General features: G+C 37.5%; 2 long non-coding RNA genes across 2 annotated transcripts in view; both read left to right on the forward strand.

Annotated features, from left to right (window-relative positions):
• Nucleotides 1-1791: 1791 nt before the first annotated feature.
• LOC118766264 overlaps nucleotides 1792-12500 on the forward strand; it is a 13605-nt gene continuing 2896 nt past the window's right edge. The window contains exons 1-2 of the long non-coding RNA XR_005002178.1: nucleotides 1792-1801; nucleotides 9785-9790. This is a non-coding gene — a long non-coding RNA (uncharacterized LOC118766264). The remainder of the gene's footprint in view (nucleotides 1802-9784; nucleotides 9791-12500) is intronic.
• Nucleotides 6269-8124, forward strand: LOC118766268. Its single transcript, XR_005002187.1, has 2 exons — nucleotides 6269-6534; nucleotides 7721-8124. It is a non-coding gene; the product is annotated as an uncharacterized LOC118766268 (long non-coding RNA).

Raw genomic sequence — 12500 nt, forward strand, 5'->3', positions numbered from 1 at the left:
TGCATGTTCATGAACCAGTACTCTGCTTACGGTTCAATGATGACATCTTTTTTGTCTAGGAAGGATCACAGGACACTTTAATTAACATTTTTCTTCTGTGATTGTTACTCTAAAAACTATGGGTCCAATATAAAACTTACGTCTACTGTTTCAAAAACAAAAGTTAAGTTTTCTGGAGGCAGAATAGTCACAGAGTTATTTTGCAAGCCCACGTCATCCACATTTGCCTTCACTGCTGCTCCGATCATCCACATCATATGATTTGGTCAAATCCAAAATCCCAATTTTTGAGGATAAAACGGATTTGTACTGATATAGGGGATTACTGGAATCATGCAAATGCTTTTGTACACCATTATGTCAAACGCGGTTACAGTGAATCACATGAAATACGTATGTTCTTATTTTGGATATATTCAGTACGTTTTCAATGACAGGTTTTTGTTAAAGAAATATCAAAAACAGAGACTAAAAACAGAAAGCAAATTGTTATAGAATTGTGGTGAATCAGACAGCCGTAAACATTTGAGTGCGTGTGTAACAAGTAACTCACATGAATATGGGAAGAGTACTTATAAGCAGGAAATGTATATACATGTGCATGCTGTTATTCCGTGAAAGGAAGTAGAGACTAACAGATGGTATTTTAAATTTCCGATTCGATTTATAGAGGAGCAGACTATCATTACCAAACAAAGTGACCATCCTTAATGAGTAACGAGCGACTGTTCTTAAACATCTTCCGTTATAATCTCATCTTTTCTAGAATTCTGTATAATTCTGTTATCATCGAATTTTCCGTCTTGTATTGTTTAGTGTTGTGTATATGAATGTGATAATATGGTTCCTTGCTATAAAAACAGAATCAAGACGTGTAAAAATGTATTTTGCATCCATCGCAATTTCATCGTTCAACTTTCATATTTGCACTGAAATTTTACATCATTCTAGTTATACGTTAAGTTACTTGTAGGTTTGTGGTTCCGCATTGGTGATGACTTTTTATGATATTCTCACTATTAGTTTGTAGTTGAGTCAGCCAAACTTCAGAGGATAACATTACAGAATTCTTGAAAAAGGAGAGAAACTATCAGTGGGAGTGTTGCTGACAGCAAAAATACAAGCAAAAGCCAAAAAAAAAAAATAAAAAGAATAAAAAAATAGACAGATTTAATATTAAACTGAAAATAGTAAGCAATGATGAAACTTGAAGTATGCAATTACCAAACAGCACACACACACACACACACACACACACACACACACACACAAACACACACACCACACACACAAACACAAACGCACGCGCTCACACACGCACACACACATACATACACACACACTCATATATATATATATATATATATATATATATATATATATATATAGGCCAGTGGTTAGGCTGTTGCTCTCACGATCGTTTCTCAGAGCGGGCGGCGCGTTGTGTTCTTGAGCAAAACTCTTCACTTCACATTGCTCTAGTTCCCCTTTCGATCAGGGAGGATGGTTGGCCTGCTCGCCTAGCCAGCGTGGTGGCGTCATTCGAAAGCTAGAACGATGCAATGTACATTGAGACAACGATGTGAGACCAGTCTACCAGCATCTGATAGACTGGTGATAAGTCGCGTGACGTGATACACACACACACACACACACGTTACTGAACAAAGCAATAGAAATGAATATACACATAAGCAGTTACAAATACACAACAGCTTCAACCGAACACCGTAGTATATTTTATATAAGAGAATTTATTGCCCAATGTAACTCTTGTTTAAGGCAAAAGGGATTGATTCCAGTGTGATTTAGCTAGTATTTCTAGCAGATCATGTAGCTGCGTATAGGCTCCACCTTAATGTCACTTGCGAATGTGATGAGAAGAGGAACATATTGTGAATTGGATCGATCTCACTAAATTATCACTTTATATATTATTGATTCACGAAGAATAAGAGAGAAAAGTCAATATCTTATGGCACAAATACTTAAATGGCAAACACGATCAACAGTGAGCACCGCAGCAAGATGTTTGTTACAGTCCTCTGTCTTAAGCGAATATGAAATCTTTATATATTTTGATGCATTTTTTTCGCTATTATATAAGGGAAGTAACTCTCTAAAAATGTCTTCGATGAGTCAACGATTTAAAAAAAAATTTACCATAATTTTTTTTCTATTTTTAATGCATTTTTTTGCTATTTTTTGGCTATAACTCTCTAAAAATGCTTATATAGTTATTTCCCTTACAAACCCGAACAACACCGGGCGACACTGCTAGTCTATATATATAAAACTGTAGTTGTGTGAGTGTCAGTTCCCTTCGATTTAGATTCCTAACTACTCCCACATTTTGCGGTGCAGTTTAACCAAATTCGGGTATCTTATAGTTGTGATTCATATCGAGCCCGTCTGGGTATTAGCGCGCGTCTACAATGAGTCCACGATTTTAAAAATAATTTAACATCATTTTTTTTCCATTTTAACGCATATTTTTTTAATTGGCGGCGGAGTTGGCATCCATGCTCACACCTGCACCTGTTTTGCTTCTCTCCCTTCTTCCCTCCCTCGTGAAGCTGTGGGGAAGGGAGTGTAAGGAAATCAACGTCGTAAAGCGTTGTCAAGGAGACCAGCTTTCTTTTAGAACAACGACTTCATGGCTTGAAGTCGCCAAAACAGAAATCGCTAAAAAAGCTGAAACAGATCCACAAAAACGGCAAAAACCCCCACACAGGGCAGGTTTCCTGTGCAAACAATTTGCACAACCGAATGTTTTAGTTCTTGCACAAATCTTTATATATAAAAGTGAAGTTGTGTGTCTGTCTCCTACGATTTAAATTCCTAACTACTCCCACATTTTGCGGTGCAGTTTAACCCAAACCGGGTATCTTATAGTCGTGATTCATATCGAGCCTGTCTGGGTATTAGCGCGCGTCTACGATGAGTCTACGATGAGTCAACGATTAAAAAAAAATTACCATCATTTTTTATTCCATTTTTAATGCATTTTTTGCTATTTTTTTGCTATAACTCACTAAAAATGCTTATATAGTTATTTCCCTTACAAACCCGAGCAACGCCGGGCGATACTGCTAGTAATATATACATAGTTAATAACGTGTTCGTTAATATTTCAAATATTTGGTTTGGCAAATTTTCTTTGATGTCTTTTATTACTGCAAAATATCAATATTCAAATTTAGCGTAACAATAAATCTACGTGAAACATGTGTTAAATAATTAAGCAAAAACAGACAAATAAATAGATAATTGCCGAAGACAAACGCACATTCATATACCCGAGCACATACACACACACACACGCGCGCACGCCCGCCCGCCCGCACAAACACGCACATTCACACATAGACATTAGCACAACCATTCACTCGAACACTTATATACTCATTGAATTAAGTCAATGTTTGACGGAGCTTCCAATTTACAGTGGGCTGTATCAGCTGAACTTAACTCATGACCTAGCTAAGCCCATAAGCTAGCAAAAGTCCCACGGCAATTTATCCGCTACTACCATGACAGTCACAAGACCATCATACTAAGCAGGACTTCACACCTAACATTTTACTGCTTGACTTGACTGTGCGAGTCAGAGCAATACTTAAAGTAGCTGAGTCGATCAAGTGGTCACGAAGGGACTTTAATGGGCTACCTCTTAAAACCGTTTAATACTTCAGTATACTTACATACATATATGAGTGGATCTTTCATTAAGTTTCTCATATCAATGTAGTGGGTACTGGGCAACAAAAGGAGCTTCCATGCAGTTACTCGACCTGCTAAGCATATCATCCTAATTTCACTCCAATAGTATTATGTATGTTATGTGAAAACAAACCCGGACGATCACAGGTGGGTCGACTTTGATCATGGTTCTGCTCAGTTAATGCTATCATGATTGTTCTGATAGAAGAACGGCTACAACAATATAAGTTAGCATTAGAGTCAATCTCTCGCTTCGTTTTTGAATTTCTAATAAGGCTAATACGATAAAGAAAGAATATGATGAAGTTTGTTAAAAAAGTAAAATAATAAAATAAGTCTGGAGATGGAACGAAGTACCCATTATGTATACAGACGTTGAGATGCTGAAATTTATGAGGTGAATATTCACTGCAGTGATATCGCAACAGTTCTCAACACCAACGCTACCTCTTAATTGACAGAGCAAATGAAATTTTGCGTCTCTTGACGTCTGCAGCCGAGAGCAATTGCCCTTCACCCCACTCTCTCTCTCTTTCTCCTCTTCTGAACTAATGTTTACAAAATATATGTGACAGAGTAAAGAAATTCCAGAGGTTTGCAACCCCGGAAAAAAGGTCTAAACGAAGCTCCTGGTGTCGTAACGTAAGGTTGAGGAGAAGGGGAAAAGAAATAAGAAGATTGGGTTAGATTCAGAATAATACGACTTCTCAACAACAGACCCTCTACTTCCTTGCTTGAACAATTAGAAACGGTGACCAATTTCGTTTTTCGATTTGAAGAGAAGTACTACTTTTGGGATGCAGTCCCAGCTATACGTACATATATGCACATGTGTGTGTGTGTGCCTCTACACACCTACACAAACACACACACACAAACATATACATATATATATGTATATATATCCATGTATAAATATATATGTAACTGTATGTACGTGTATATATATATAAATATATATATATATATATATATATATATATATATATATATATATTATATATATATATATGCATACATATACACACACACACACACCACACACACACACATATATATATATACGTATGTATGTATATACACACCCACACACATATGTGTGTGTGTATGTATATATCAATAAGTATCCGGACTATTGCCTTAGTAACAAAGCTAAAGCATGCAGAGGAAAGCTGCTTGGCACAGATTGACCCAAAACTCTGCTGTGCATGTGCACTAAGTTTTAATGTTCTAATTCACTTTCACTATTTACAGCAGTGCTTGGAAGTGACGTGTGTAGCGTGTGTTTGTCACATTGACCATGGCAGAAAATGTTGAGCAGAGAATCTGAGTCAAATTTTACCAAAAGCTTGGCGATACCTAGTCGGAGTCCTGTGCAAAACCCGAGTGTCTTTTTGGTCAACTGAAAACAATTTTGGTACAAACTTGGCAGACAGATGTCTCATACCCAAATCTGCAGTGATAATGAACTGAATTGAACCGTAACTAATTGCACATCCTCTGATAACTCACGGATGGTAATTCAATGATTTCCCCTCACAGCTGCACGCGCATCTGCGATATTTTTCTCAGTTCTGCTGGTTGCGGCTTTCCCAGAACATTTGTCAATATCGACATTTTTTCGGCCATCTTTGAAAAGTGTGAACCACTCGTACACTTGTGTGCGGCTCATACACTCCTCTCCATACACTTTCTGCAATTGTGCGTAGGCCTCTGAGCAGGTATCACCATGACAACTTTCTCTGTCATGGTCAATGCGATGATCACACGTTACACATGTTACTGGGAAGCACTGCTGTAAATAGCAGGAGTGAGCTACAACGTTAAAACTTAGTGCACATGCACAACAGAGGTCAGTGTCAATCTGTGCTAAGCAGCTTTGTTTTGCGTGCTTTAGTTTCGCTAATATAGCAATAATCCGTATACTTATTGATCAGACCTCGTATATATGTATATGTATATCATAATGACCTCAAAGTATGTAAATGATGTAGTGACGTCCTAAATGCTGATTTGCTATAGAAACTAGCTACGTAAATTGCATTTCTGCATTGATCAGAGAAATTTTGAGACAACTAACTTTCAGGGAGTCTGGATGCTTAATGCAAAATAACCAATTTCGTTTTTATCCATTGATGAGCTCTGACCCAAACCATTTATAATGATAAACGTCCCAGCCAGGGTTGATTTGTTTATATTAGAGCATAGTGTATATGTAGATTATAATGTAACGTCTACTATGATCATAGGACGTAACAAAGGTAATCGTTTATCGTTTACTTGCTTTAATCATTAAACTGCGACCATGCTGGGGGTACTGCATGAAGAGTTTGGTTAAACAAATTCACTTTTATGCTTTTTTTTGAAGCCTGGTTCTAATATTATCAGATTACATTACTGGTACATAAACAAACCAACACCGATTGTCAAGCGATGGTAGGGGACAAATACTAACACACACACACATACACACACACACACACACACACACACACGCACACACACACACACACGATAGTCTGCTTTCAGTTTCTGCCTGCCATATCTATTCGCAAAGCTTTGGTTGGCCCGAAGCTATAGCAGGAGACATCCAATATACTGAAACCAGAGCTATGTGCTTGGGAAACAAACATCTAACCTCACAACCACGATGGTACCAATAACTAATTTTGATACACAATTGGGGAAGAGGTGGTTCGGAACTGAGAGATGGACAGAAAATATTTTACATAATAAAGAAAAATCGAGGTAGAACGTATAAGAGAAGAGAAAGCTATTCCCAAGAGATCAATTCAACAGTGATAACAAAAAGTAGGTTACAACGTTTGTAAAATTCAAAATATTTTCTTAATTTGTAACGCCAACAGAAATTTTTTTTTTCAAGCTCCTGATCATTTGTAGTCGAGTACGCTGCAGGTTCAAGGGTGCTTCATTTATGATCGGCCCCTGTTTTCTGTCTCATATTGTACCTATGGCAAGTAAGATCATTCCCTTGTCATTGGACAATAAGCTCATTTACAATGTTGGAACACAAATATTTTTACCAGATTTTTCTACCCTTCTCGCTCAGGGGATTTCATCATGATTGGCGCAGACTGTTCTGATGTAGAAATGAATATTGGTGCAACGTCAATTTAAATGTTTCTTTCGATTTGGTAGTCCTAGAATATATGTGTTAATGGCTCTCATGGAACTTACAAACAATAAATTCTGTTCTCATGGAGCAAGATTTGCTGTTTATTCCCGCTGAACACTCACACATCTCACTGGGCAATCACATTGAGTACCCAGTTTAGTATCAGTTTAGTATCTTTCATTTAAGACTCTAGTCTTTGACAACACAAATTAATCAACTGACGTTTTAAACATAGTTGGAAATGCGTGGCCATGTCTCAATCAAATTATTTAATAAAGTGTCGAACTCATCAGACACTGTGTGACGATGGCAGCACAATATCATAAGCGTTCGCTTGCATATCTATAAGGTACGTACATGATTCCAAGCCGAGGACAATGCACAAGATTTTCATCCGTATGGTGTAATTACAAAATAGTAATTAACTCACCTAGTATTTTGTGTTTTTCATAAACTCTTTTCTATATACGCTTCATACTTTTATGTGTACACATACACGCGCACAGACACACACACGCACTCGCACATGCACTCGAACATGCACACACACACACACGCACGAACACGCACATGCACACACACACACACGCTCACGCACACAGATATTGAATAAGAAATTATAAATTTTCCAGAAAACAAGGGATACGTTTTGCAATCTGTTTCCGAAGCACCTGCTGCAATGCCTTTGCATATATGCCTGCGTGGGACTGCCGAACGAACCATTTCGACTGGAGTATATAACCTGTTACTTCATTCCCGCCTATCATTTGTTCTTTCTTTATTGTTGAAATACTTCTGGGGAGATTTTTTCTCGATAATTTGCCCTTTTACCCTTTATCTTTTACCTTTTACTACTTTCAGCTTGAGAGCAACGGTCACACTGGAGCACTACCGCTAGCTCTGCTACACTTTTACTACTTGAAACCTTCTCTGATATGTACCATTTGGTAAAAGAGTGTGTTTGATTTTCTGCCCTCATCTGCATTTCTTGTCGCAAGGTAGATTCATCCAGAACTCTTGAGAGGAGGGTATCCAATTTTGTTTTGAAAACACCTACATCAGCCCCATGTAGGTCTCTCAAGCATTTTGAGAGGATATTGCAGAGCTGGGTCCTTGGCTGTTGGGCTCTTTGGCTCTATGCAGTAGCGCCCCGTTCTGCTATTTATGTAATGTTCAGTGCCAAAGTTAGATAGTCTTTTTATTCTTTGGATTTTTTCTTTCTTTTGTCCTTGTAAAAATATGTTGCTAAATAAAAATTTGCCACTTATAAAGCTGTAAAGAATAATATAAATATTGTATTGAAAAACTCTTTTTCGTTAGAAAAAGACGAAGGTACACACACACACACGCACAAACACACACGCACGCACACACACACACACACACACACACACACACACACATAAACAATTATACATACACACCCACGCACAACACGCACTCATATACTAATTAATATACTGATGTTTAGTAAATAGTTTCTCCATTCTATATTCTTAGACGCATAAAATACTGCAGCCAGTTGGTGAAGACAGAAACCCCGCATAAGTTTAGAACTTGAACAGACAGGCTTATACTCAAATGCGTTCACACGTTTATACACAAAACAACAAAACACATGGTTGATTACCTATCTATCTATCTATCTATCTATCTATCTATCTATCTATCTATCTATCTATCTATTTATCTATCTATCTATCTATCTATCTATCTATCTATCTATCTATCTATCTATCTATCTATCTATCTATTTATCTATCTATCTGTCTGTCTATCTCTCTATCTTCTATCTATCTATCTATCTATCTATCTATCTATCTATCTATCTATCTATCTATCTATCTATCTATCTATCTATTTATCTATCTATCTATCTATCTATCTATCTATCTATCTATCTATCTATCTATCTATCTATTATCTATCTATCTATCTATCTATCTATCTATCTATCTATCTATCTATCTATCTATCTATCTATCTATTTATCTATCTATCTGTCTGTCTATCTCTCTATCTTCTATCTATCTGCCTATCTATAATACACTTACACATAGGTAGACACACATACACACGCAGACACATACACAGATATACACATTTGGCCTCACATATGTTCGCGCGCACGCACGTTTAATCACCTCAAGAGAGCCAAATAAACAGTGAAGCAAAGTTAGGGAACACCTGCAAACATTGATGTATCTTCAAGTTCAGACTTCCATCGATATAAACAGCCAGACATCTGAAAATATACGCAAGATCCTTCAACTAACACATCAAACCTGCCAGAAACGAAGGGTCAACAAGGAAGTTGAATGTTAAGGGTACGCATTTTAAAAGGGGCGGAGCGTTAGATTAAAATCGGAAGTTCCGACACTCGAGTAGGAAGTGTGAATGGAAATATCATGTATGTATATATTCGTGTGGTTAGACGTTCGCTTACCACCAATATGGCTTTGGATTCAGTCCCATATCTGTGATACCTTCTACAATAGCCCCGGACGGAGCAACGCCTAGTCAGTAGATTAGCGAGAAGGAAACTGAACTGAAAGAAGCTCGCCATATATATATATGTGTGTGTGTGTGTTAGTGTGTGTGTGTGTGTGTGTGTGTGTGTGTGTGTGTGCGCGCGTGTATGTATGTATGTATGTGTGTGGTGTGTGTGTGTGTGTGTGTGTTGTGTGTGTGTGTGTGTTGTGTGTGTGTGTTTGTGTTTGTACGTGTATAAATATAATTATCGTGGACTCTCCTGTCGTTACATGACGTATGAAGTTTTGCAATTTCTTGCTGAACAACCACACAGATGATTTGTTTCCAGTGATCAAATGTTTTTTGTTTACATAAGCTCACTCCCTCCATTAAATCGGCATTATCTGTACAGGTGCACAATATGCCACATGTCAGGTGATGAAGTGATCGCAGAGGAATGTGAAATGAAGTGTATTCCTCAAGAAGACAATGTAACACCCAATCTGTGATCAATTTCCACCGAGGTCAACTTTGCCTTTCATCATTTTGAGGTCGATAAACTAAGTACCAGTTGAGCACTTGGGTTGATGTAATCGACTTGCCTCCTCCCCTGAAATTGCTGGCAATGTGCCAGAATTTGAAGCCATTATTAAGCGTGACGGATTAAATGAATAGGGGCATTTCTTCCAACACATTACGTTCTGAGTTCAAATTCCGACAAAGTCGACTTATCCATTCATCCTTTCGGGGTCGATAAAATAAGTACATATTGAGCGCTAGGATCGATTTAGAAAGAATTATCATTATTATTATTGTTATTAATTAGGATGTTAGTGCGTCGGAAACATGGAGTTATTTATGGTTGCCCTAGTTTCCCTCTAGTACCAGAAATAGAAACAGAGTCATGATCTAAGCTAGACGGCGGTTTCCCAGCCGTATGTGACTGGATTGTCTTTATTTATTGACGTCATTTTCTTTATTAGACGGCTACTAAAATTCTCAGTACAAAGGGAAAATTTCTAGTAACTTTAACTGGGAGTGGTAAAGCAGGTGAAGGACGCGAACAAGAGAGTCATGACTTATAAGTTATAATCCTGTTGAAGATTATGAATACAGTATTGGTCACTAGCGGAGTGGAGATTCTAAAAGAAAATGAGGCGGTAACAGGCATAAAGATTAACCCTAACAAGTCGGTGGGTTTGCAGCTCTACTTGAGAAGTACGACCATCCTATCAGAAAACGTTGTCGGATCTCAGACAGCTGGAACTGTCCGGTTGTTTAGGATCTTAGTCGATCTAGACTTCGAAGTGGATGTATCATCCAGAAATGGCCGATGAGTAACTTATCCCTACAAGGTCGAAAGCGTGGGGAAAGCATATATCACCTCCGTTTTCTGTTACTTCTTACTTTATCCCAGCAATTAAATGCTTCTGAAAAATACAATTTCAAAAGAAGCCATGTATTTCATGGATCTCTATAAAATTCTAGCAACATTTTTAGTTTTCAAATAACCGTGGAATAACCACAGATGATGCAAGCCTAGACTAATAATAGAACAAGGTGGTTGCACAGGAAAGGATATAATACGGTAAATAGACAACAAAAGTAATGAATATTTACATCTAAGGAACAAAGCGGTTCTCAGTACTCGACTTGGTATTTATTTTATCGAAATACAAATTCGACTTTGCCGGAATACGAACTCGGATCACAAGGGGACGCAACTGTATATTGCGAAATAATTTGTCTCTGGCTTTACAAAGGATATGCGTGCCATTCACACTCTAAACTCAATAAAAAATTTTAAAAAATAAGCAAATAAACAATAAAAATTAAAAGAATACCAGACAGACAAGGTGGAAGGTGAAGAGCCCAAGTGTGAATCTTGTGAAGTTGAAATAAAATAACAATGTCGTAGAAATCTGCCTGAAAAGTAACTAAAGTCAGAGACCGGAAGTTGAGACGAGCCAGGTTCGTGTCATCTTCACAGATGTAGCAAACAGAGATTGTACCATCTTCACACTTTGAGTGTGTGTGAGTGTGTGTGTGTGTGTGTGTCAAAGAGTCCAACATTCAGCACCTGGCTCACAGAGGGTGTCTAGAGATCGTCTAAGTACATAATCTGTTCGTCTAAAAGGGAGAACGATGATAGGAAAGGAGTGGATAAAGGTGAAGATAAAAGAGAGGACAAAATGTGTGAGACAGGGAGAGGAACATATGAAAAAGAAGGCAGAAGGAAGAAGAAGAAGAAGAAGAAGAAGAAGAAGAAGAAGAAGAAGAAGAGGAGGAGGGGGAGAACAAGAAAAGGAAGAAGATGAACAAAACGGAGGGGGAGGAAGATGACGATTAAAAAAAGAAGAACGAAGGAGAAAGAAGGAAGAAAGAAGAAAAAGAAGGGGTGGAAGAAGCCTAAGAAGGAAGAAGAAGGGAAAAGAAAGAAGAAGAAGAAGAAGAAGAAGAAGAAGAAAGAAGAAGAAGAAGAAGAAGAAGAAGAAGAAGAAGAAAAAAGAGGAGAAGAGGAAGAAAATAATTAAGAAGGAATAAAAAGAAAAAAGGAGGAGGAGGAAAAGAAGAAGAAGAAGAAGAAGAAGAGGGGAGAACAAGAAAAGGAAGAAGATGAACAAAAAGGAGGAGGAGGAAGATGATTAAAAAAAGAAGAACGAAGGAGAAAGAAGGAAGAAAGAAGAAAAAGAAGGGGAGGAAGAAGCATAAGAAGGAAGAAGAAGGGAAAAGAAAGAAGAAAAAAGAGGAGAGGAGGAAGAAAATAATTAAGAAGGAATAAAAAGAAAAAAGGAGGAGGAGGAAAAGAAGAAGAAGAAGAAGAAGAAGAAGAAGAAGAAGAAGAAGAAGAAGAAGAAGAAGAAGAAGAAGAGAAGAAGAAGAAGAAGAAATGAACGAAGAACATGAGAATGGAGTAGGTAAGGTTTGTTTAAAGCTAAGGCGATATTTAAATACATGTAAATGAGGTTAGTAGGAGTTTAGTCGGAGTTTAGTTCAACCTTAGTGACTGAGAAGCATTTGTTTTTACAGGAAAAGCTAACCACTTTTGTATTTAAAAGGACACATACAGTTAGATTATACTTCCTATTATATATACAGACATACATATATGCATACTTCCTATAATATATACAGACACATACATCTACACGCATTCTCTTTCTCTCTC

The sequence above is a fragment of the Octopus sinensis genome, linkage group LG1 (genome assembly GCF_006345805.1).
Source record: "Octopus sinensis linkage group LG1, ASM634580v1, whole genome shotgun sequence".
In the NCBI taxonomy this organism is placed as follows: Eukaryota; Metazoa; Mollusca; class Cephalopoda; order Octopoda; family Octopodidae; genus Octopus; species Octopus sinensis.